This window comes from Phyllostomus discolor, chromosome 13, assembly GCF_004126475.2.
Source record: "Phyllostomus discolor isolate MPI-MPIP mPhyDis1 chromosome 13, mPhyDis1.pri.v3, whole genome shotgun sequence".
Classification (NCBI taxonomy): Eukaryota; Metazoa; Chordata; class Mammalia; order Chiroptera; family Phyllostomidae; genus Phyllostomus; species Phyllostomus discolor.
The window spans coordinates 37432175-37457922 of record NC_040915.2 but is presented as its reverse complement, the minus strand read 5'-3'; the positions used below and the strand labels follow the sequence as shown (position 1 = coordinate 37457922).

General features: G+C 57.7%; 1 protein-coding gene across 1 annotated transcript in view; it reads right to left on the bottom strand.

Moving 5' to 3' along the window:
- The window catches only part of CPLX2 (complexin 2), a 69172-nt gene extending 58174 nt beyond the window's left edge, over positions 1–10998 (bottom strand). The window contains exon 1 of the mRNA XM_028528456.2: positions 10038–10998. The gene's annotated coding sequence lies outside the window, so the exon portion shown is untranslated. The remainder of the gene's footprint in view (positions 1–10037) is intronic.
- Positions 10999–25748: the final 14750 nt, after the last annotated feature.

Here is a 25748-nt window from a genome sequence, read left to right as displayed (position 1 = left end):
CGACCCAAGGCCGTCCGCTGTCCCACGGGCAGCCTCCCCGGGGCACCCTGGGTCACCCCGCACCTCACCCCAGGCCTCAGCCACTCTGGTACCACTACTTCCTAACGCCGTCGCCTCCGGCCCCGTCCCACTGCCAGCCAGGATCAGCGTGCGGGGAGGCAGGACCCCGCGGCTCCCCAGGGCCCGCCGGCGCCCAGCAGGACCTGATCATTATCTGCCGAGGGCACGGGTGAATAAGTGATGAGCGCTGAACGGCGCGGCCGGCCGTGTTCTGGGTGCCGGCGGCTCCGCCGTGAAAAGGGCAGGCGTGTTCCCTGCTGCCAGGGAGCGGACGGCGTGTGAATCTAAAACTAGCACCTGGACTGGAAACAGGGCAAATATAACTGGGGTTTTTTGTTTTTGTTTTTTTGTCTGGCAAGGTGGGGAGGTGGGAAGAGTGTGCGTGGGCGTGGGCGGAGCCTGCCGGCTGCCCGGGGAGCGGGCAGGGGAGAGCCGGGGCGCCCACCTGTGCGCGGGGCCCTGCGGCTGCCCTCCAAGCAGGCAGGGGAAGGAAGGTGGGCGGTGCCATTGCCAGTCTATTGTCTGCCTCCCGCTGAGTGCCAAGCGGCTAGCGTATTGCCGGGCGCAGAGCTGGTGTCACATACATTGTGTCCCATGAACGGAGGGTGGGCGGAGAGCATGTCGGGATGACTCAGGGGTCTAGAGGCTCGTGGGAATCAAGAGTGTTCGCGGTCAGAATTAGGATGACTTACACCTGACCGGGGCCTTCCTGTTCACAGACCCCTTTCAGACAACCGCTGTTACTCTCACAGGCAAGGGGTACAGTCGGTGACAGTCCCCTTACGGTCACAGCGTCTAGTACTCCCATTAGCCTGGCAAGGCCAAGGTCGTCAGCCCCGTGTCACAGAGGAAGGCACGGAGGCCCACAGCGGGCTTGGTCTCGCACGGCTGGGACCTGCTCTCACTCTAGCAGCGAGGCGTAAAGAGCTCCCAGCCCAGTGGGGACACAGACAGGAAAGCACGGGTCGTTAAAACACAGGGTGGCCCCCAGTGAGAGCAGGGTTGTCGGAGGTGGCGCTGCCAGGGGGCAGCAGGGAGGACCTTCCTGGGAAGGCAGGTGTCTCAGGTGGGGTTCTGAGGGCAGTGGAGCAGGATGGGCTCCCTGGATCGAAGGAACATGGTCTTCAGAGACGCGGAGGAAGCCCGGTCTTCTCAGGCTCTTGGGGGGATTTGGTGTGGCCTTGGGGAGAAAGGTGAGGCTGGGAGGCGGTTGGGGCCAGTGACCAGGGGCTCTCATGGGCATAGGCTTCTCACAGGACTCCTGCTTCATGCTCTGGAGAGCTGCTTCCGGGGGCAGGGGCAGCGGTGGGTGGAGGAGCAGGGGGAGGGACTGGTGCTTGCTGAGCTTGGGGCGGAGGGGGAATGGACTCAGCCTCCTGGCTCAGATGGCGGGGAGGTGCCGGCTCTGTGAGCACCAGCCCGTGGAGCCGGAGGTCCTCCCAAGCTCCCGAGAAGATCAGGGCGGCAAGCCGGTCCCTGCCCCGGTGCCAGCTCTAGCCAAGGCCTCTTCTGCCACCTGACTGCTCCCCAGCTGTGTCCTAGCAACCTCGCAGCCCTCACCTTGGCAACGCCAGCTTCTGCACACTCACGTTCTGATTGGTCTGCGAGGGAAGGTGGAGCTGGGCTGCCTTCTGTCCACCAGACCTTGCCCAGGGAACGGGCCCTGGCAGCCTGTGCCCTGGGTTCATGGGGGGTGGGGGGGCCGGCCAATCAGATGAGGGAGGTGGGTCTGGACACTGGACAGGACTCCGCACTGGGAGCCTTGCAAGCTAGGTTCCGACCCCCGGGTGACAGTCTGTCTGAGTGACCTTGGGCCAGTCTCTTCCCCTCCCTGGGCACCGGTTTTCCCTTCGGTAAAATAAAGGGCCTGGAGAACACCCTCTCTGGAGTTAAATCCTGTCTTTCCCCACTTCGGATCTGTTCCACGGTTATCGGTTGGAGGCTCTGTTGCCGGCACACATGTCAGTGTCGAACGTCAGGGGTTCAAATCCCAGCTTATTCGGACAGGTCACTGGGCCTCTTTGAGCCTAGAGTTTTTCCTCTGTAAAATGAATGTATCTCATGCTCTCTCACCCAAAGAACTATGGAAGTCACTTGAAAGAGTATAAATGAAAGTGCTTTATAAGTGGCGGAGAACTATACAAATGTTGCCTATTGCATCGCCTGGGCTGCACTCAGTAATGACTTATCGAACCCGCCCTCCCACCCTCACCCCCACCAGCAACGGCAGCGTGTATTTACCGAACACTCGCTACGTGCCAAGCATCACACTGGGCTTTACTCATGTTACCTCACTTTATCTTCACAACAACCATGTAAGGTACTTGATCTTGTCACCCCATTTTCCAGATGAGTAAGTAGAGGACCCGTGTGGTTACGTATAGAAAGAGCTCAGTGAGGTGGCCACCTCAGGCTCTTCTTTCCGCCTTGGGTTTCTCCTCTTGCCTGGACTCAGGACCTGATCAGAGTCGGGCAGGCAGAGGCATCGTCGTTTACTGAGCATCCTCTACGTGCCGAGAGTCGGTCAGCTTCTCAGACTTTTGGTGCGTGCCCGTCTCTGGGGGTCCTGTTTCGAGGCAGACCCCGATTCAAGGGCCTGGGGTGCAGCCGAGGTTCGGCCTGTTTCACGGGCTCCCGGGAGGTGATGCTGCTGCTGCTCTCTGGACTGCACGTTGAGCCGCTGGGTGCTAGAGGACTTCCCACGGCGTCTCGTAGAACCCTGAAGACTCTGTCTCATTGGCCCCAGGGTCACAATTGGGGAAACTGAGGCTGGGGAGGCGATGCACCTGACCTAGGGACCACGGCACACAAGGGATGGGTTGCAACCGAGGCCCCTGACATCAGCAGTGCCCGGGGCTGCAGGCCAAGGGTCACGTCCTGGCCGTGGGGCCCTGCTTGGGTTTTGCCTCCATGGCCGAGGCAGGCAGGGGTCTCTGGGGGCCCGCCTGGAAACCCTCTCCCACCTTCCGCTCGTCTGAGTGGCCCAGCTTCGACGCTGGCGCCCAGGAAGTGCCCGTCTCAGGGCCAGGGCTCGTCCCGCACACCTGCGGCTCGCCCCATTTCCCTCACCCTCAACCTGGCTCTTTTGGAATCCTGGCTTTGTCTGAAAAATTTGATATTTTTGTTTGTCATGAAAATTGTGCATTCATGTTTTAATTGCACTAGATGTTTGCCTTGATGACGGAGTTTTTGGCGCCCCTTATGGTTTGCACCTGAGACAGGTGCTCCCTTCCCTGCCTCACCCCAGCCGCAGCCAGCCCTGTGCCGCCTGCTCCCCCTTCCTGCCTCACGGCACCTGGATGCTGCCTGCACTGCGGTGCCCGCCTGGCAGCCTGCCCGCCGACGGCTCTACTCCCCGGCAGGGGAACCATCACTCTGTTTGCCCTTTGGCCGACCTGCTCTAGAGAGGGCAGCAGGGCCTGTGGGCCAGAGGGGGGTGGGTGGGGTGTCCAGGGAATCACGGTGACCTGGGCTTTGCCCCTCAGGCCCCTTACCAGTGGGGTGACCAAGGGAATGACTCAGTCACAGTCTGCATGACGCTAGCCTCTGCTTCACCCAGTCTTCGAGGCCCTTCCTGCTCTGGCCCCGCCAGCCTCCCTGCCCTCCTCTCTACCACCCTCTCCCTTACTCACTTAGTTTCCGTCCTGCAATCTGTTAGGGTTCCTCCTACCCCAGGACCTTTGCACTGTCTGCCCGGACACTTGTCCCATCCAGATGTGAGCTTCAGGGCCTCTTTCTTCAAGTCTCCCCTCCCTGCCTTACGAAAACAGCTGCCAATCTCCGCAGCGCACCCCCTCTTTTGTTTCTTCCCTAGCACTTATGTAACTCGGTGAAATTATTTGTTCACTCATTGTTTTCCGTCCCCCCACCAGAACGTGAGTTCAGTGAGAGCACAGGCTGTATCGTACTCGGCATTCCTCCCCAGCTCCTGAAACAGCCACTGGCCCATCCGAGGCGCTCAGTGAGTCTTAAGGAGTTAACAGGCCAAACCTGGGGCTTCAGTTTCCACATCTGTGAAATGGGATGGCAACCCTACCCCCCGCAATCAGAACCAAAAGCAAAATGACCCAGTGGGGCCGGCAGTATTACCCCCAGTATGTAGACGATGAGCTTTCGGAGAAACGGTGGGACTTGCCCCAGATCACCCAGCCAGAAGGCACCGGGGCTGGTGTCTGCCCCAGTGTGGCGGAGCTCCCGGCCCGCGCCCTGCTCCGAGGAGGCGTTCAGCACCCTGAAGGCTGGGTCTGACTCCCTGCGGGCCTCTTGCCATCTGCCGGTTGAACTGCGAGCCCCTGCTTGCCCGCTTAGCTGTCACCGCTTCCTGAGGAGTCAAAGACAGGAATCCTAACGGCTGGTTTCCGTTCAACACAAAAGCCTGCCTCTTGCAAACGTGGAGATAGGTTTTCTGCACGTTGACAATCACCACGCTGCGTGTCTGGGAAGCGTTTTTCATCTTCTAGGCACTTTACCGAGATTACCTTCTGAACCCCATGCTGCAATGCTCTTGCCACTTGCGGGAGTATCGGGGGGAGTGTGGGTGGCAGTGTCATTTGTCATGGAAGCTGGGGTTCCTAAGGGCTTGAGCCCCCCCCCCCCCCCCACGGCAACATCTCTAGGAGTTTGGCTTATTTTCCTGAGAGAGGTTTTACCACTGTCCACAATGTACTGACTTTCTTGAGGATTCGAGGTTTCTGATCTCTCCTGCCCTCTTCGGTCATCGATTCGGCAACGCATTTCACAAACACTTAATGAGGACATCCTAGGTGTGCTTCTAACCCCAGGGCCGCAGCGGGGAACAGCATCTATGCCGCTCTCACTCCCCGAAATATGGGATCAGTAGCAGGGACGGACGACACTGCCCTGACAGAAACTGCCCATGTGACCGCAGGTCGGTCCTTTCCCTTTCCGGGCCCTCGGGTTTTAGCTTCCTTTCCACCCCAGGCCCCCGCTGCAAAGCCCCGGGTGACCTCTCGTTGCTTACGGAGCATGATGGGCGTCTTTGGCCTGGTTTGCAAGGCCCCTCGGAGTCCAGCTGTAGGCGGCCTTTTACAGTGCCAACTCCCTGGCCCCGCCCCCATGTTCCTCCATTTCTGTTCAACCGTTACATCATTTCCTAAACGCTGGGCACTAAGTGCTTCCCCAATGTTAATTTGTAGGGTTTTATTTACATGCAACGTTATTTTGTATCAGTTTCAGGTGTGCAGCATAGTGTTGAGACAATCATATACTTTACAAACTGGTCCCCCCAGTATGTCAAGGACCGCCCACCTGGTACCATACACAGAACTTTCACTTGTTCCGTCGTCATAGGAACCCCTGGAAGTAAGTGTTGTGACTCTCAGAGGCTCCATTTTAAAGGTAAGGCCGTCGAGACACAGAGGTGAAGGACTCGCCCGCCCGCCCGCCCGCAGCTGCTAAGTGGGGCGGCTGGGGTTTGAACGCAGGCAGCCTGGCTCCCCGTCTGTGCACTCACTGCGGCCGGGTTGCCTCTCTGTCTGCTCTGGGCACCGGCCCACCCCTCCCTGCTGTGGGTACGATTCAACAGCCACGCCCACTTCCACAATTCAACAGCCACGAAGGCCTCCGAGATGCCTCCCAGGTTAGAGTGAATTCCTCTTGTCTGTGTCCCCACAAAGCTGTGCACACCCCTCCCCCCGGGATGATGCTATCCTGTTCGACTCCTCCACTGGATGCTGAGCACCCCGGCGGGAGGGGCAGGCTACGTCTCCCCCTCTGTGCCACTCTGTGCCCAGCCCGGCATCCCATGCCACCCATTCTTCATGGAGCAACTGAAGGCATCTTTTAAAAACGAAAGCAGTTTTTGTCACCCCCTGGCTTAGAACCATCCAGTGGCAATCCACTGAACTCAGAATAAAATCCTGGCCGTGGCCTAGAAGGCGCTGCATGGTCTGGTTCCTGCCTCCTCCCTGCCCTCGTCTGTTGCCATTCCCCCTCTTATTCCCTCTGCTCCAGCCACACTGGCCCCATGCCTGTCCCCAGACAGTCCGGCTCACCTGGGGCCTCTGCCGGCGCCGTTTCCTGTGCCTGGAATGTCCCGCCCCACCTCCTCCCATGACCGACTTTTTGTCATTCAAGCCTCCGTTTCAGACAGACCTTCCTTCTCTGCCTAGCTGCCCAGATGTTTTCATATTTACTTCTTCAGTGGTTACTAATGGCGAGTGTCCACCGCACGTCTGTCAGCCCCACGGGAGCAGGGATCGGGGGCATCTGGTTCAGCACCTGGAACAGCGCCCGGCACCCAACAGCCGCTCAGTACGTTAGTGCTGGGGGACCACAGCGTCCCTCTGGGAGCGGACCTGCTACCAGCCGCTATACTGAGCTGCTCGGCCCAGAATACAGTATGAGTAATATAATATAATATAATATAATTAATATAACATAGTATAGTATAGTATAATATATAGATATAAATTGGTCTTATCTCTGGCTAAAAGCTGGGATAATGTCACAAACTGAAGTCCACTGTCTTTATTGCCTTCTTATTTCTTGCCCACAGTCATATTCCCAGAAGTCAGGCAATTTTTTTGGACCATTCTCTGCAGACTTCCCTTCACCAGGGATGCCTGGAACTCTTTACATGTGTTCGAATTCGTCCACCTTAAGGAAACGCGTGAGCTCCCGCCTTCCCATTTTGCAAGCGGAAACGTCCTTGCAAAGTGAAAAGGCTGACTTGTGAGGTGTCTGGAGCCCCGTGGGAGCACACACGCCCAGCACGGCCATCACGTCGCATCGGTGCCGGGAGATGCTTCCTGCTCCAGCAAGGGACCGGAGCCCTGAGTCCTGCCAGGGCATGGGCCATGCCAAAGCACACGTATGAATGACTCATGCGCATAGACAATGGAGTGTGGGCAAGAGGCGTAGGCTGGGTGGAGGGGGACAAAAGGGGAAAAAATTGGGACGACTGTAATAGAATAAACAATAAACAAAACAAAACAAAACACGTCGAAGGAGGGGTCTGTGGCTGAGAGGTACACGCAGCCACGTTCAGGGCACGTGGGAAAAGGGAGGCTTCACATGCGGCTGGTGCAGGCAAGCAGCACGGGCGGCAACCCACAGAAATGAGATCTGAGTGCATGACCGCTGAGCCTTTGCTCATGAGAACCAGCAGGCCAGCCAGGAGGTTTGCTCAGAGGCTAGAGCACAGGGACCGCCATCATCAACTTGTTCGGAAGGACATGGAAGGGAAGCGTGTTATGGCGTTTCCAAGTCCAGCGGCCATACATGTCATCCTCTGGAGAACCTGGGAGGGCGTTCCTTGCCCTCCCTCCTCCTCCTCCTCCTCCTTCCAGGGAAGGCCACAGCACCCCGAGTTTACGGGCTGGGAAACTCTAAGGCCTAGTCTCCCAGGCAGAGTGGCAGATGGAAGAGAGCCCTAGATGAAGAGCCCAGAGGCCTGGGCTCTGGGGTGAGCCCCGTGGGGCTTCCGGTGGGTTTCCTTTCCTTTCCGACCCTCATCTCCTCATCTGTAAAGTGTGGCTGTTGGGCTTGGGGATTTCCAAATCAGTGATTTGCACGACTTCTGTTTTTATGGGCTTATCGCTCAGACTACTTTGAAGGAAAGCTCTCATTTTTTTTTTCTTTATGGGGCTTGGTTTGTTTTTTGAGCAGCCTGCTAAACAGTCACTGGTCTCTGGCCACAGCGTGGGTAGGGGAGAGAAACCGTTCAGGTTCGGCCAAGCCTGTGGAGGGTCGATGTGCCCTTGTTTTTTTCCTGAACTAGTTTCTCTAGGGCACAAGCCGCATCACCGCAGTGTGGCCGTCTCAAAGCTTCCTGCCAGGAACAGGCACGTTCAGAACAGATCAAGGAGGGAAAGTCGGGATTTGAGTTAGTGGGACGGCAGTGGAATGGCAGGCGTTGTTACTGATGTTAAAAACCCTGCTGCTCTGAATGAGATGCTGTCGTGTGTTTGCTTCAGAATAAGCCTGGGTGTGTTTGTGTGTGTGTGCGCGTGATGAGAATGGGTGTGGGTAGAGAGGAAACAAAACTAGCCAATTGTTGAAGCTGGGTGATGGATACGTGAGGGTTTCTTGTACTCTTCCTTCTATTTTAAACAATACGTTTGAGAGAAGCCATCACGATCGGCCCCTTGGAGCCCGGCCCTAGCCTCTCTCCCCACTCGCACTCCACAATCTGGGTCCCAAGGCCCCTCTGGCACAGGGACACCAGCCCAGCGGCTGCGACGTCACACCTTCCGGCCTCTCCACACGGTTCCATCTGTCAGAAGGGCTCCTCCTTTTCGCTCCTCACGGCTCACCTCTCCCGCGTGGGAGAGCCCCCAGCCTGGCGCGCGCGCGCGCGATGAGAGCGCTCACCGCTCCGCGGCGCACCTGTTTTCTTTTCCGCATCCGCCGCCGCTCCGCGTCCTCCTCTGGACGCTGCGCGGTCTCCCCAGCCCACAGCCAGTGCCTGACACCCCACAGGTCCTCGGCGCACGTTTACCAAGGGGATCGATCGCAGCAGGGAGGGTAGTTACCAATTTTTTGAACACTCACTATGTGCCAGACACCACCCTCATCTCATTATACAGGTTTTTAAATCAAATCCTTAAAAACAAAGTGGATACCGTGACCCTGTCTGCTCAGGAGGTCACTGGCCCAAGGTCACGTGCCCAGTGACAGAGCTGAGATTTGGGCTCAGAGTGGGAACCACCGCCCAGCCCTTTTTCCTGCATCTGGGATTTTAGCAGGCGTCTCTGGGGATGCTGCACACAGGCTCCGGGTTTGGGGAGCCTGGGCTTTAGGCCCAGTTCTGCTGCTGAACCGCTGTCTGACCTTGGGCACTTGACTTCTGCCCTGCAGCAGGCCGGGTCTCCCAGTGAGACCCTCCGTGAGGGGTGGTCACGTGACCCGGGGAGGGTCCTCCCGCTGTAGCTCCCAGGGAAAAAAGTCTCCACTCCCACGTTTGCTTTTCTGCTTGGGAACCTCTCAGCTTCTCGTGCTTCTCCCACCTCTGTTCCTGCTAATAGCAGTCTCCCAGAACCGAGCCGGTTCACAGCCCGCTCCCCGCACCCCCTCTTCCTTCCTGGTGGCTTCACTCCCCCCGGGGGGGGGGGGGGGGGGAGGAACCCTGGGCGGCAGGGCGGGGGAGCGTGCAGCTGCCCCGTTTGTGCGGCTTCCCCGTGGCTTCTCGGCACCCTCCCCCACGGAAACTCAGCCGCACACTTTCTAGGGATGTTCTGAGGACAGCCCGAGTGCGCGATTGCAGCTGCCAGCCCGGGGCACCTGCGTTAGGCTCTCGGAAGGTCCTGAGCTAGAGTGGAGGTGGGGGGGTCTGGAGGGAAGCCGGCCATGCACCCCTTTCTTTGAGCCTAGCTCCGGCCCACCCAGCTGGAGCTCCGGACCCTCGGTGCCTCCCAGCCTCTCCGACTTCCCGCTGGGACCCGCCATTGCACGGCCAGGCCTGGGCGAGCGGCAGACCAGAGCGGCGGTTGCGACTAGGCCCCCCTCCCCAGCTCGCCCGACACAGCTCGGGGGGAAGCCGAAACCCCCCAGGCGACGCAAACACCCACCCCCAGGGAACGCGGGAGGCCCCAGCCTCTCGGCTTTGTTCGCGGCTGGGCAGGAAGCGGGCTGCCGGCCAGGGCTGTCCGCCGCCGACGCGCCGCGCGGAGCCCGTGGGGGCGAGGGACTGTCCTCGGCGGCCGTGGTGCTGAGCCCGGACCAAACGAGGAGCCGAGCCGCCGGGCGGCCGCTGTCCGCCGTGCGGGGCCGACCCTGCGGGCCCCGGGAGCTGCCCCCGAGGTGGTGCGGCCGCGGGAAGGAGCCCGGGGCGCCCTCCGCGCCTCGCCCCGGAAGAGCCCCGCTGAGAGCTACCGGGAGAAGGAAGGAGGGCCCGAGGAAGCCGCCCTCGGGGAGCTCGGCCGCGCGGGGCCTGCGGCCGGGGCCTCTCCGGCGAGCCTGCCCCCGCGGCGGAGGTGGCGGCTCAGCAGCGGAGAGCGAGCGCGCGGTCTACGAACCTGTTGGAAGCTGCAGCTCCTCCGAGGCCGAGCTGGGTGCCTGGGAGCGGACCGCGATTCTGGCGCGCTTCTCCCGCCCTCTTTCCGGACTCCTCCGCGGAGGCGCTCCCTCCTGCCGGGGCTAGCACACGTGCACGCGGGGGGCACCGAGCCCCTCTTCCTTCCGCCGGAATGTCAGCCGGGCTGCAGGGCTCGGAGCCGAGAGGCTTCCCCCAGGGGCAGACCCGCTCCGGGGAGACCCAGGCTTCCCGGGAAAGGAGGCGGGGGCTGGCGACAGGGAGGAGAGAGGGCGCCAGCAGAGGTGTCTGCGAAACCATGAGGGAGACGTGGGGGACTTCCCCATAGTGACAGTTGTGCCCTGAAGTTTGGGGACTTAGGGTCCTGTTACTTAGGGGACAGTGAGCATCTTGCCTTGGAAATATCTCCCCCCCCCGCGCCCCCCCCCCCTATTTCTGTGGCCAGTATCCACATGCAGGTCTCCTACCGGGTCTGCTGCAAACTGACTCGCTTCCCTAACTGCTCCTAGCACCTTAGTCCTGTCCGTCATCTGCCATGCCCCGGAGAGGGCTTTCTCGCTCTCCTCTCTCTGCAGTGCAGCTGTAGTAAGGCGCAGTCGCTGGCCCTTCACCCGGAGGCCCAGGGCCTCCTCTCCAGCTGTGCCCTTACCAGGACAGGTGACCTGACCGCCCGTTCTGAAGAGGTTCGCCCCAGTGCCTTAGCACCTGCTGCTCCCTTTGGCTGGAGCGCTCTTCCAACCTCACTGCTTGCGCTTCCTCTTTCCGTTCAAGTGCCCTCATTTGAATGGGGATTTCCCTGATGCCTAAGGCAGAGTCAGCCCTGCCCCCAAGCCTCCTCTACTTTTCACTCCTCTACTGGAGTTCTAATCGCACTGTATTACAATGACTTGTGCATCGCTATCCTCTGTTACCAGGCTCGTAAAAGCTGTTCCATATTTTCCTCTCCTCTGTGTCTCCACCTCCTAGCGCGGTGACTGGCAGGCAGTAAAGGATGAATTACATCTGCTGAGCGAATGTACGTGTGAGAAGCAGAGGTCAAAGTGGCCTTTTCTCTTTCATGTGATTGTCCCTTTTATTTCTGTATGTATTTTAAATCACAGCCCGCAACACCTCCCACAACAGCACGCCCGCCTAACCCCCCCACCCCCCCGCCTCACCTCCAGCACCGGCTCCTGGCTCAGTGATTTTACCTACAGGGACCTCCATTTGGTACCAAACTGCTTTTTAAAAATGAAAAAAAAATTTTTTTTGCTGTTTTCTTGATTTGGGGCCCTTATAACCTTGATCTTTACTGGCTGAATCCTTCTTGTCCTTTGAATTTCAGCTCAAATGTCACCTCCTAAGGAGACCGTCTCTGGCCACTGTCATATTTGCCCCCCCCCCCCATTAGCCGCTAACATCGCCCATGTCATTCTTCTTCATTATTATTATTCTTTGAAACTGTTTTCCTTTCACGTTTAGTCGTGCATCTCGGGATCGCCCTCAGCACAGGTGGGACTCTCCAGGGGCGAGGCCCGGGCCCGGCTCGCTCACTGCAGTGTCCTCCATGGTCAGCGTTCTGAGATACACTCACGTCACACCAGCGCCCCCATAATCCCTTTTGCTGTGGCGCGGCTCGAGTCCTTGTGCCGGTCGCTGCAGAATCCTCCGTTAGGCACAAGTCAACCAGGAACGTTCAAAGGGAGGGTCACGTTGGTGTTCCACGGGAGAGGGAAGAGCAAGCGCAGGGCCACAGACCCGAGGCTGTGCGGTGCCGGGCCTGGGCCATAGCCCCTGCTCACCCTGGATGGCGTAGCCATGGCAACGGCTGACTTCACGTCCTACAAAGCACGTTCACACCCTGCAAAACACGGTCACACCCTGCAGAGCACATTCTCATTTGATAGGCATGGCAGCCTTATCTGGTGGGTCTCATTCTCCCCAACACTGAAAGCATCTGAGGCTAAGAGAGGCCAGCTGAGCTGACCAAGGCCACACGGCTCGGAGGGACGATGCCCTTCCTGGTGCCGTGCTGTCGGCTGGGGACTCCAGAACGAGGACGTGGCTCCTGCCCGCCAGGACTTTGCGTTGGTGAGAGACGCAGGCACAGGAATGACGGATCGTAATACAACCTGACGGGTTCTCAGCAGGGATCCTCGACCCGGGGATGGGTGGGGCGAGCAAGAACTGAATAGGCTGCCGGGGTCAGACGAAACCAAAATTCACTGCAATGATCATCATTACGATTGGCTCAAGGTTTCCCAGATGTCAGATGCCGTACTGCGTTTTTACACTTTGCGTGTCCGCGAATCATTCCTGCCTAGCTCCTCCCTCGTTTCACAGCGTTAACAGAACCTTAGGGACGTTAAGTAGCTCGGTCAAGGTTGTGAGGCTGGTCAGCAGCTGAGCTGGGACTTCACCGGATTTGCTCGACTCAAAGCCTGAGATCGTAACCCTTCTGCACCCAGAACCACGGAATCTGAGGCTCCGGTGAGCAGGGAGGGGACTGGGACTTGCAGATGACTCTTAGATCGTTCTGTTACAGTTTAACCTCCATTGAGAAACACTCATGTTGAGAGTGCTGCGAACACAGAGGAAGGCGGGTGAGTGCTACTGGAGGCTGAAGTTAGATCTTGCAGGGTGAAGTGGCGGCTTCCAGGCAGACAGTCGGAGAGTATTTCAGACCGAGAGAACAAAATAGAATCTTCAAGCCCCTTGGGGTCTGGAAGTGAAGGGGCTGTTCGTGGTTTGGCGCCAGTGGAGTGTAAGGCCGATGATGTAAGGGACGGGGCGGGGCACGAAGCTGGAATTCAGTTTAGGCCTGGCCGTGTGCCTCTCTCTACCTATCCTGCAGGCCGCGGGAAGCCACTGAAAGGCAACAACAACTGTGCATGAAAAGCTGCCACCGTCACCTTGATCAGCCCACAGGAACAACAGGGGGTCAGGCCTTTACCCACTGCAAAGTACTCGCTGCTCGCAGAAATAGAAATACCGCTCCGGAGTGATGTATCAGACCTGAAGCTGCACCAGGGCACCACGCCTGCGGGCTGGTTCCCGCCGAGAGCCCGGCACTCAGTGTTTGTCGAAGAGGAAGGACCTGGAGACGTGTAGCTTAGAGGCTGCGGCAACAACTCACGTAAGAGAGAAGTGATGAGAAGCATCAGAGTTGTTTGAACCACCGACTCCAGAAAGTAAAAACCTATGGTCTCCTACCTCCGAGCACCCCCGGGGGACACTGGGCTTTAGCTGCCCAGAATGGTTGCTGGATAACGACCGCAATTTACCTTCCCAACGTGCAGGAAAGCATATTGTCACCCAGGCGGCCAGCACCTCGCCAACCAGGAGTTCTTCCGCTGCACGCACTTTGTGTCTTTCGGCTTCTGGATTGTGGTCCCGACGGCCCCTGTCGTGTGGCAGCGGCATATGCCACCGTGGGTCTCCGTGTTTGAAAGGACAATCACTGCACTAATGAAACTCAGTCTTGGCTCGAGAGCTGAAACCCACCTTCTGTTCCTCCGCCCCAGTGGGCAAGTCCTCACGGACCCCGGTGATGGCCAACTCACAGACGGCCGACTCGTGTCTGGTATCGGGCCCCCTTAAAACCTGTGACATCCGTCAACCCTGTGGAGGTGGGAGTGGCTCTTCTCCCCGCTTTACAGATGAGGAGGGCCCCGACACTGCCTGACCGCCCCCCGGAGACGGCCTCTCCACTCTTGTCCCTCCCAGACCTGGGGAAGCCCGGGCAGACAGTTTCCCCGCTGAGCGTCTCAACTTCCTGTCCGTGAAGTGGGGGCAAGACCAGAGCAAACGAGGAAGGTCGTGGGGGGAGTAAAGGAGGTGACACGCGAAGGCGTCTGAACAGGGCAGGTTCCGCTCCGGTCCTCCTCATCTGCACCAGCGGTCCCACGTCTGCCCAGATGCTCGGGGCCCCAACCCACGGGCCGCTGCTGAAGTCTTCCTTCCCCCGACCTCAGCATCCGGCCCACCGGCACGTCAGCTAAGGCCTTGCCCCAAAACGTATCTGCAGTTAGTCCACTCCTGTCTTTCTCTACCACGTCTCCTCCTGTTCACGCCATCACGGCCTCCCGCCCGCGCTAGCACAGCAGCATCTCCACTGGCCATTCTGGTTCCACTTTTTAAAAAAAAACATTTTATTTATTTTCTTTATTGTTGTTCAGGTACAATTTTCTGCCTTTTCGCCACACCCCTCCCCACAAGCTTTTCTCTTGACTTGAGGGTTTTTTTTTTAAGATTTTATTATTTTTTTAGAGAGGGAAGGGAGAAAGAGAGAGAGAGAGAAACATCAATGTGCGGTTGCTGGGGGCTGTGGCCTGCAACCCAGGCATGTGCCCTGACTGGGAATCGAACCTGAGACACTTTGGTTTGCAGTCCGAGCTCAATCCACTGAGCTACGCCAGCCAGGGCCCTACCACTTTTGCTCCCCAAAATGATTTTTAAAATACATAGCCCATACAGAAAAGAGCACAAATGACACGAGCAGTTTAATTGTCACAAAGCGAGCACAGCTGTGCGGCCAGCAACCAGAGAGCGGAGAGGAAGGAGATGGGTCTCCATCACGGCGCCCCAGTTATTGCCGCCCCTCACCCCTCGTCAGAGGAAACCGCAGACCTGGGGGGATTTCTGACCGTATGGAGTAATGTCGCCTGCTCGTGAGAGCACACCGCGTGCACTCCTGTGTGTCTGGCCTCCTTTTGCCCAATATCATGTCCGTGAGATCCATTCCCGTCGCTCCTGAGTCAGCAATGGTTTACTTTCCACTGCTGTGTAGTAGTCCACGGCATGGCTGTCTCTCAATGGGAGGATGCATTCTTGGGTTGTTCCCAAATTGTTGGATTTGTTTCCAAATTGTAGATCTTTGGATACATATAGGTAAGGGATACGGTTGGTCATACGCCCAGGAGTGAAATAAGTGGCTAAGGCGTGCATCTATTCAGCTTTAGTAGATACTTCTGAAAAGTACGGGTACCAGTTTACACTCCTGTAAGCTGTGCATGGAGTTCTGGTCGCTCCACATCCTCCCCAACACCTGGTGTTGTCCGTGTAGTTTTACTTTTAGCCATTCTGTGTACGTAGGGAGTGTGTAGTGGCTTCAGTGTGCATTTACCTGATGGGTAATGAAGTGCTTTTCCGTGTGTTTAATGCCCATCGGGGCCTGTCCTCACCCCACTTCTTTTGTGAATTGTTTATTCATGGTTATGTCAGTTTTTCTATTGTGGCATCTGTCATTTTCTTCATGATTTGTAAGAATTATTTATGCAATCTGGATAAGAATCTTTTGAGGCCATAGGGACAGACGTAACTATGTATGTACAGAGTGAATACACATGTAAACTGTTCTCCTGGTCTGTGGCTTGTCTCTTTCCCCTGTTGATGGTATCTTTTGATACATAAAAGTTGCCATTTTATAGTGGTTCAATTTATCAATTTTTGTTTATAGTCAGTGCTTTTTGTGTTTTGTTTAAGAAATTATTGTCTACCCAACATCATAAATATGTTTTCCTCGTTGTGTTTTAGAATCTGTATTGTTTTACCCTTTTATATTTATATTTACAACCCGCATAGAACTGACTGCTGTATATGGGGGAGATAGGGGTTGAGATTTCTTTACTGGACCGTGTGGCTGCCCTATTGACAGAGCAGCACCATCCGTTGGGAGGAAGGCCATGCCCCCGCACCGCTGTGCACGTGACCTTGGTCATGACTCAAGCGTCCTCATGTATCTGGGCCCAGAGTGGCTTCTAAAAGCACGAAAGCTACTAGCCTCCAAACTCCGAATGGCATCTTCTCTGTTGGACTCAGAATAAAACCCGAACTTCCTCTCATGGGCTTGAAGGTGTCACATGGTCTGGCCCCTCCGTCCTTCTGGTCTTACTATTTCACCACTGGCCCCGTGACGGTCTGCACACCAGCCACAGCGCTGCCCGTCCCCTCTCGGAGCGCGCCCCTCTCATCCCGCGCTCGGGCCTCCGCTCTGCCCGCGGGGACCGTTCCGCAGCGGCCGGGCCTGCGTGCGAACGTCGTCTCGGAGAGCGCCCGCCCACCCGCTCGCCGTCCGTGACAGAGCCCTCCTCGCCCCCGGCCCCCTGGCCGCGCCACCCGGCCTCGCTTCTGACAACGCTCCTGCTCTTCAGAGCGTCCGCGTTGGCTCCTTCCCCTTTCCCTCTCCAGAACGGAGTCTCCGCGAGAGCACGGAGGTTGTCAGTTGTGTTTGTCCCTGAGCCCACAGTGCTGGGAGGGTGGCTCCGTGGACGTTTGCGGGATCAGTGAGGGTGACACCTTCCCTGCTGTCTCCTGCATCGCCCAGCTCCCGTGGCAGGGCAGCTCGCAGCGTCGTGGAAGCTACGGCGTCGTGCGACACGTCAAATAGTTGGTTAGACAATGTCCAACGTTATCAGCTTCCCACTTGTTTTCCTGTTTTCTACTGGTGTTCTTAAATCCCAGGTGTCGTTATTTCAGCAAGTCAGTTTATATTAGCTTTTGAGGAGAAAAGAAGGAAAAGTGATATTTCTCGACCATTTATGATGTCTCATGCGGGCCTCAAGACCACCACGTGCGGGGCCGCGGGCACCCCCAGCTCACAGGCGAGGAAACGGGGCTCAGGGTGGCGCGTCTGGGATGCGCTCGCGGAAGGGGTCCCATCCCATCGCCTAGAGCCCGCTCGGAGGAGGCCCGCCCACGCCCGTGTCAGAACGTTCCCCGGAGACCACGGCACCCACCGCGGGGGCGTTTAGCAGAGGGTCCAGGTATTGGCTTTGGGGAACAGGACTCGGGGGCTAGGCCTGTCCTCACCCCTCACTGACTGTGACATTGGACAAACCACATGAAACCAGAAATTCTCATACGTAAAGTGAGAATAAGACAGAATCTGTCTTGGGGGGATTGCCGAGAGCAGCAGACGCGAACGTGCCTGTGGGACGCTCGCGCATAAAGAGACCTCGATCCGCGCTGGCCGACAGGGTCACTGGGGGGGTTTTGTGCCGGAGGTCAGGGTGCTCCTCCGAGGTGCTGCCAAGGAGTTGCAACAGGAGGTAAAACGCTTGGAGGCAGTTAACGGAGTGCGCTACCATTGTACGTAAAATCCTTCAAACCAGGATTCCGGAGGCGCCCCTCTTCCGATGACGAAGAGCGAGTCTTAGCATGTGTCCACTTCCTCAGTGCAGAGAGCGGGAACAGGCTCAGAGAGGTGCAGTGGCTTGTGCAAAGGCACGGAGCTTGGGGTCCAAACCCAATGCATTTGACTTTCAAGCCTCGGTATAGATTAGGCCACGAAGATGCCCTCTCCCGGGATCTAAAATCACAGGCCCGGCCGCTCCATTGTGTCTGCCGCATGGAGAGAGAAAATCCACAGATAATCCCCAAACCTCATTTGAGGCTAATCATCACACCCATTCACCTCTGCACCAAGCTGCTTATCACAGGAATGGGCGAGAGGCCCCACCGAGCAGGGCCCGCAGCTCCCCCAGCAGCTGCCTGCCTGCGGGTGGAGGGTGTTCTCATGGCCGGGTGCGGGGCAGAGACCAACACAGAAAACAGCAGTACCCAGACCCCAACTCACTGTTTGGTGGGGGGGCATCCTGAGACCGGGGACAGCAGTGCCCACAGCCCTCTGGGGCCACTCACAGACAAACAGTTTGTCAGCGTTTGTCCATTCTCAGAGGGCAGCGGGGAAGGACTTTCCGAGCCTCAGTTTCCCTGTCTGCGAAACGCGGGCACAGTCGTCTGTGTTGCGGGGTCCCCGTGAACGCTCAGCGATATGACGGACGTGCAGCAGGCTGTTGCAGTGGGCCCTTTCTGTCCCAGGGTCGGCGAGGCCGCAGAGGCCGGAAACGAGATGCAGGTGCCAGTTGCTGAGGAAGGACACACTCAGGGATTTTCAAGCAAGTTGGGCCAGCCTCGAGGGCAGGGAGGGTTGGAGTTAGAGAGAGGGGGAGAGGGTTTCTTTGGAGTCAGTGGCATTCTGGGTACCGCCCGCCCCACTCCTGTCGTGGGGCAAGGGGGGAGCACCCCCAGAGAGAAAGGGGCTCTGAGGGGGGTCTCACCTGGGTCTCCTGACATGGGGGACGCTTCGGCTGCATCACCCATGTGTAGAAAACTCTAGAAGCCAGAGAACATGGCGGGTTGGTGTATTGATGGCATTCATCAATTCAACAAATGTTTATTGAACACCTACTATGTGCCAAGAGCCATTTCAGGTGCTTAGAATGCGTCGCCTTCTCGTGGGCGGGGAGACACACAGTGAACCCGTAAAGGGGTGCAGACATGTGTTGTGATGATCGTGGGAAACATTACGACAGCGATGGGGCTGGGAAGTGCTGGGGGTGCGGATATTTGTCCCGAGGGGTCAAGAAGACCTCACCGAGGAGGAGAAGTTTAAGAAGAAACTCGAAGGCAGCCAGGGAATGAGCCACGAGGGTAGAAGAACAGGGGCTGCAAAGGTCCTCAGTGGGATGGTGCCCAGACGCGCAGGAGAGGCCTGCGGGGGGGGCGTGGCATGGGGGAGGGGAGTGGTTGTGGGAGGCGGGGTCAGAAAATGGAGGCGGGGGGCCTGATGGCTCCGGGGGGGACACTGGGCTTGAGTAAACGTCTGATAAACGTTGCACGAAAAGAGACAAGAACAGTGGAGCCGGTTTGGAGCCGACCAGGGATCTGCCCGATGGGAAACGACAAAAATAACACGCCGGGGGCGGGGGGTGGGGCGGGCATGCCGCCCCCAGACCCCCAGAGGGCGGGGCTCAGAGTGTCGGGCACCAGGAGTGCCGCAGAGCAGGCTGTCAGGCGCATTTTGTGCCGGTGGGGGGCCAAGGCAGCGTGCGTGTGCTCACACCGTGTCCGCCGTTCGGGGCGCGACTCCTCTCCTCGGAAGTCAGCGGTGTTGGGATGAGAAACGTGGACTCGAGGCGGGGAAGGCCCATCTCTGCCGCCCACCAGCCACGGGCTCGCGGCCCCAAGTCTCGGTGTGCTCCCTGCTCGTCGGGCTACCGGTATTTTCCTATCAGAGAGCACGGGAGGCTCCCAGCAGGCAATGGAGGGAGGAGAACCTGGTAGAAGCAAAAAGATGTGCAGCTCAGTTTAAACCTGCCAGCGCCTCCCATCTCCCTGGTTACAGAGGTTCCTGAGCGTCAGCCAATGACATGATCCAGCTTGATAGACTTGATTTGATTTTTGTCAAGAGTTAAAACATGAAATAAAATTAATGCTATCTTAAGTTTAACAACACATCAGTCATAACTGAAAGCGTGTGCTGGTTTTAAGGACAAAAAGAATCGATTTAAGTATTGGATTTTTAGAGGGCATATATATATATTTTTTTTTTTCAGTAAAGTTTGACAGCTCATTACAGAATTCTTTATTTTTCACTTGGCTTTTGCAGTGCGCTTATCAAGAGGCCTATTTCTGCACAAATATCCTGGATCAAAAACATTTCCCCAAGGGTGTCTCTTAATACTTTCCTATCAAAAGTATTCTCTTTGGAAGTGCCTTGCCTCTTTTTGCATGGCGTTCCAGTTATTTTGCTGTGTAATAAACCACTCCAAAACCTGGAAAAACCATCATCATCTGTATAGGTCACAGAAGCCAATTAGGACCAGTCTCAAGACTATCGTGATAAAAGCTCTCTCTCTCTCCCCCTCCCCCCTCCCAGTGATGGAGTGCATAAGTCCAGGGCTTCTGCAAGGGAAGATGCACCTAAAAGCAAAGCGATTCTGGAGGATACAAGAGGAGGGAGCGGGGTTTCTGACGGTTTTATTAGGGCATCTACTTTCTGAAGTCAGATCTCCACTCCGAAACTTCTGAGTTACACTTTGAACCAACGATTTTTTCTTCTTCAGTTGGCATTTGATGAGTATCTGTCGTTTCCCATCGAAGGAGTCTTAACAGAGTACGTCCCGCCCAGCCGTCCCAGCAGCCCCTTGGGGCGCAGTCGCCATCCCTCTTTAACGGACGGGGACACGGAAGCCGGGCGGGAAAGGGGCTGCCGCAGCCCGCAGCGCCGGGGACGCCAGAGCTCGGTGGAAAGCAAGTCTCTCTCGGGCTCCAGGTCTGGCGAGTTGCACAGCCCTCCCCCTGGATAAGTTCCACGTTCCTTCCCGGCTACCGAGTTCCTTCTCTCCGTCCTCGCTGCCTCAGCGTTGGACAGGTGCCGGGTCGGGGGCAGCAGGTAGTGGACCAGCTGCTGCCTGGGTCAGGAGCCCAGCATGTTCTCAAGGACACAGATGGGCTGGCAGCCTTGTGCGTGGGCAGGGAGCCCGAGGCGGGGGTGGGCACTTGTTCCCTGGGGAAAACGCTCATTCAAGGCTCAGTGAGGCTTGGCGCTGGGCTCCAAGACCCCAGGGTGCAGGTTTAGCTCAGCTCTTCTCTGTGTGCCCGGAGCCCAGCACAGAATGTCAGTTTAACTCAGCGCTGAGGGCTCCTGGGCAATTCGGGGACCCCCCCGCTTGGTGATCGTGACTGCTGGGGTGTGTGCGTGTGTGGTGAAGGGAGGAGCACTGCAAACTCGGGAAGGTTCTCCTAAATTCCCAGCACCTGTCACAGGCCTGGGCACCCAGGGGAGCCAGGAGAGTCTCGTCAAACCGAGATGAGTAAATATCTGTTCATGAACTCCCTTGGAGCCACTAGGCCATCCCCTCCAGAAGGACAACTCTTCGATTGCTGTGGGCTTCATGAAATCATAGATGGCATTTTATAGATTACAAATAAAGTACCACTGCTGATTACCAGTTAGCACCATTTATTGAACACCTACTATGTTCTAGGTGTAAGCTTCGTGCTTTATATCCATTTGGTTCTCAAGATAGCCCCTGAGGAATGTGTTTTCACTTATCTCCACGCCGTGGGCGAAGAAAGAGAGGCTCAGAGGCGTGAAACCGCACACCCAGAGCCACGTCCGCAGAGCCGGGAACCTCTGCCCCGGTCGGGGTGACCTCAGAGCCGTGCCCCCCCCCCCTTGCTCCTGCTGCACCCTGTAGGATAGAGCAAGGCAGCCGGATCCTTTCCAGGCTGGGAGTGCTTTCCCCAGGATTCAAACAGCCAGAACAGCTCCGTTTCGCTGATGCCACCCCCTCAGTGAGTCTGAATGACCCTGGGATACTCCTTCTGTCTGCCCCTTACACTTGCTAAACGGCCAACAGAGATCTTGTTGAACAAGAATCTTCTTGAACCCAGAGCTGCTTTCGCTCCTGTCTTCGTCATCTTCTGGGTGGGTGGGGCCAGTTGGTCAGGAGAGAAACCTGGGCATCGTCAGAGACTTTCTCCTTCCTTCCTTGTGCCGAATCCAGCGCTGGGCCTGGTGTTGTCTTCCTATCCCCGCCTTACTTGTCTTATTTGAAGCTGCATCCTCTCTTGCCCAGGCGGGTGCCGCAGCCTCCTCAGCGCCTTCTCTAGGGCACTCTCCGCCCACCCATTCTCCACGTCAACCGCCGGAACGACCTTTCTTCAGCACAGATTCCGCCTCGGGCACTCGTCGTTGCCTGTGGATGAGGTTCAAATGCCTCCACCCAGTGTCCGAGGCCTTTGCAAACTAACGCCTGCCCACCTCCCAGCCTCGTCTGCTACAGGTCCTCCCCTCTCGCCATCCCCTCATGATGTTAGTCTTACCTACAACTTCCTGTGGCCAGTCTGAGATGGAAGCCAAGAGCTGAGAGCCTTGGCAGTGAGAGAAGAGAGACGCGGCTGTGACCGTGAGCTGCCCCTCCCTGGCGCAGGGAGTAAAGAGGGCCTGTCCGCCAGTAGAGACGGTCCGTTCAGTGCCGTAGGGTCGTGCTCACGCCTTCCTCTCGGGAGAACAAGAGGGAGATGAGGAGCAGGCCAGGGCGCGGGCAGGTCCCCACCCACGTGGATGCTGTGGGGGGCTCAGGAATAGGAGATAACCTCTCTCTGGCCTCCACCACTTAGCTGTCTGTTCTGATGAATGAGTCTGTTCCCTGTTCCCTGGTGCTGGCGGCAGGCTGGAACTGAGGCCAGTGGGTTGCTCTCTGTGGCCCTGCCAGGCGAGTCACGCTTTAGCAGGAATGCCTTCTGTGGGTCACCTTACAGTAACTCGTTTTTATGCGGTGTTTCCAAAGCATTCGACTCAGCTTTCATTGGACAATCACCTTCTCTCTCTCTTTTTTTAAGATTTTATTTATTTATTTTTAGAGAGGGAAGGGAGGGAGAAAGAGAGAGGGAGAGAAACATCAATGTGCGGTTGCTGGGGCCGTGGCCTGCAACCCAGGCATGTGCCCTGACTGGGAATTGAACCTGTGACACTTTGGTTCACAGCCTGAGTTCAATCCACTGAGCTACGCCAGCCAAGGCTCACCTTCTCTTTTTTTGTGCTTGCATTTCTTCGGTTCACATCACATCGAGGGAAACAAGCGTAAAAACCTGGAAGGATTCTGCCCTCGGGTTGCCTTTTGTCCTTCCACGTGGAGGACACCTGTGACGTGAGTGTTAGACATACTAGCGCTGTGCTTTCTGGGAGGACGTGGGCAGGGAACCCCATCAGCAGGCCTCAGAGGCCTCCATCTAAATGCTGTTCGGCTACATGCGTGTGTATGTGCGTTACGTGAGAATGGGGTGTTTGGGCAGTGCTGTGGTCTGAACAGTTGTGTCTCCTTAAAGCCGTGTGCTGAAATCCCTAAGGCCCGATGGGACGGTGGTGGGGTGTGGGCCTTTGGTAGGCGGTTAGGCTGAGAGGCTGGAGCCCCCGGGAACGGGATTAGCACCCTGACCAAAGACACCCCAGAGAGTTCCCTCACCCCTTCCACCGCGTGAGGACAGAGCAAGAAGGTGCCGGCTCTGGCCCAGGAAGAGAGCTCTTGCCAGCCTGTGTCCGTGCCGGCTCCCTGACCTTGGCCTTCCTGGCCTCCAGAACTGTGAGAAATAAATTTCTGTATTTGATAAGTCACACACAGTCTGTGGCAATTTGTACAGCAGCCAGAACAGAATAAAGCAGGCGACATATGTTTCATTATTCAAATTATTTCCTACTTCAATTGACTTTTTTGATTAACTAGTAAACTCCCAGCCCCAAGCGCATGATTTCGATTGTGACCACTGCATGCAGTGCCGGGGGGAGGGGTGGCAGGTGTGCTCAGGGGGTCTGGTCCACAGGGAGCTGTGTCACGAGGAGGAAGAGGAGGAGGGGGAAGCACAGTGCAGCTGCGGGTGCCTGCCCATCCACCCACGCAGGCGCCGACCGGCCACTCCCAGCTCACGGAGATTATCCGGGGGGTTTTCCTTGCTCCTTCCCCAGGCTGGTCATTCCCTCTGTCGTCTGTCGTCTCCCTTTCCACGGTGCACGGCGACTGTCCCTTTTCCATCGGGGACATTCCCAACAGGGATGAACGTCGTGGAGTGAGAGGAGGCCAGGTTCTGAGATCGGACAGACGTGGGTTCGAATCCAGTTCTGTCCCTTAGCCGCCGTGTGAGCTGGGGCCGGACTCATGACCTCCTGAACCCGAGCGGTGACCTTGACAGGAGCGCAAGTAAGGCTCCAAATAAAGAAATGGCAGCCGTTACGGTTTTTGCTTGTTACTGGGCATCCTGTCATTCTGCACATTTCTGTCGCTGTGTCGTTTCTCTCTGGCAGCCTCCGAGGGCAGGGCCACATGGCATTCGGCTTTGTATTCGCAGAGCCCCCAGATCCGTGTAAGAACACACCGCGGGTTTGTAGAATTAAATCATCTCATACTGTGGTGCTAGTCATTTTTGGCTCATCATTGGAGGTCTCAGCGCTGCCTCCTTGAAAGCCTCAGGGCGGAGGGAGGGAAGGCGGGGGCAGGAGTCCGAGCTGGACAAGGGCGGGCGGGGCGAGAGAGAAAGGCAGGGCCTGGAGGATCGGGGCTGGACGCGTCCCAGCCCCTCGTGGCCTCATTACTCCTCCGTGCCCAGGCGGGAGGAAGTTGCCGGGGCCAGGGCCCGGGAAGCTGGGGCAGGCTGATGGAGACGAAGCTGCTCTGTCGGCTAGAATGTCAAGTCCCGTCAGTCACCCGGGTCCCTCTGGCCGGGAATGGAGCCGGTGCCAGGAGCCCCAAGGGGAGGTGATGACAGATGCACCGAGAGGGCAGGGGAGGGAACGGTGGCGTTTTCCGAGCGCTCTCCGTGTTTCTGGCTCGGTGCTGGGAGCTCTTACGCCCATTCTCATTTCCTGCTCACATGGACCCCGAGCCCTGGGGACAGAGGCCGTCGTTACACTGCCAAGTGATAAGTGACACACCGAGGCCCAGAGAATCCAATGCCCCCACCAAGACCACACAGCTAGGAAGGCAGTTCGGAACCGGGTCAGCCCGAAGCCGGGGACCAGGCTTTCTCACAAGGCGCCTTCCCGTTCATTCTGTTCGGGCAGAGCTGACCGAGGCCTCAGGGTCCTGCTGAATGGGCGTCCTCAGGGTGCTCGTAACGGAAAGGGTGCTGACCTGGGGCGAGGAGCCCCGTGCAGAGGTCCCAGCCCCCCCTTTTCTCGGCTGTGTGGCCTCGGCCAAGCCACTGCTCCACCCGTGGCCTTGCTCCCGCCATCTGTAAGAGGGGGCAGTGACGTGCGCCCCGACCGCCGAGTAGGCGCTGGCGAATGGCCAACGTCAGCAGCAGCAGCTAGGGCGCACTCGCCCGGTGTCCGCTGCTGTGACAGGCCCCGCACGGGTTAACCTATTGAAACGCCACGCGGGCCTGGGGGCAGAGACTGCCGTTACCCCATCCGAAAGCCGTGGGAGCAAGGCTTGACGTGTTACATAATGTTCTTCCCCGTCAGTCGTATTTGGAGCGGAGATGCGTCTCAGACAGCCCGCTCCAGAGCCTGAGCGCTCACCCTGCTCGCAAAGGCACACGAAGGGACATTTAGATGCAAAGGGAGAATAGACTCTATCGCTTATCAGGGCTATAACGTGCCAGCCGCGCCTGACCCCACTGGTGGCTTCCTCTCCACAATTCCACGTACTCTCCAACCGCCCTGGGAGCCAGGCCCCGGTGCACTGTGGCTCAGAGAGGTTAGTTCAGCTGCCCAAGGTCACACAGCCAGAGCTGGCAGAGCTGGGGTGTCCACCTGGTGTGCCTGCGCCGAAACACAGGGGATGCTGCGGCTACGGCTGGTGACGACGATGGCTACTGGCCTGGTCCTGGGGCGACTGGCATCCAGAAGGCCGGCTCAAGGTCACTTCCCGAGTGCCTGGGAGGAGGTCTCACGTCCTCAGCGTCCGTCCCGCGCTTCCGCCTGGGGATGTCCCTGTCGGATGCCGTTGTTTTGTTTTCCTGTTTGTGTTCTCACGCATGTTTCAGCTGGGTCTTTCTGTCCCGAGGCGCTCTGATCGCCAAGGGCCCCGTTCCAAATGTAAACACCCGGGGAAATAAATAGTGCCTGCTGCTCTCGCAACGCAGCCGAGCGGGGCTGTGCGGCGCGGGAGGCCGGGCGCCGGGACCTGCAGAGACTCCCCGGGGCTTGAGCCCAGCTCTGCCCCTGCCCTGCCGCGTGACCCCCGGCGGGCCTCGTAAGCTTTCTGTACTTCAGTTTCCTAATTGGCCAAATGGGAAGGAAAGCTTTCTGGCAGTCCTCCCGGAGTCTGCCCAGTCAAAGAGTTCTGCAGACATGTTTGGGCAGACACGAGGTGCTGGACGAGGCCGTGCCGGGGTGGTGACCGCCCGCCACCCTGCGCCCTGGCTGCCCGCTATGGTCCGGTGAGGAAGCGCCGGGAGTCCTGGCATCAGATGGAGGCTCCCCGGGGAG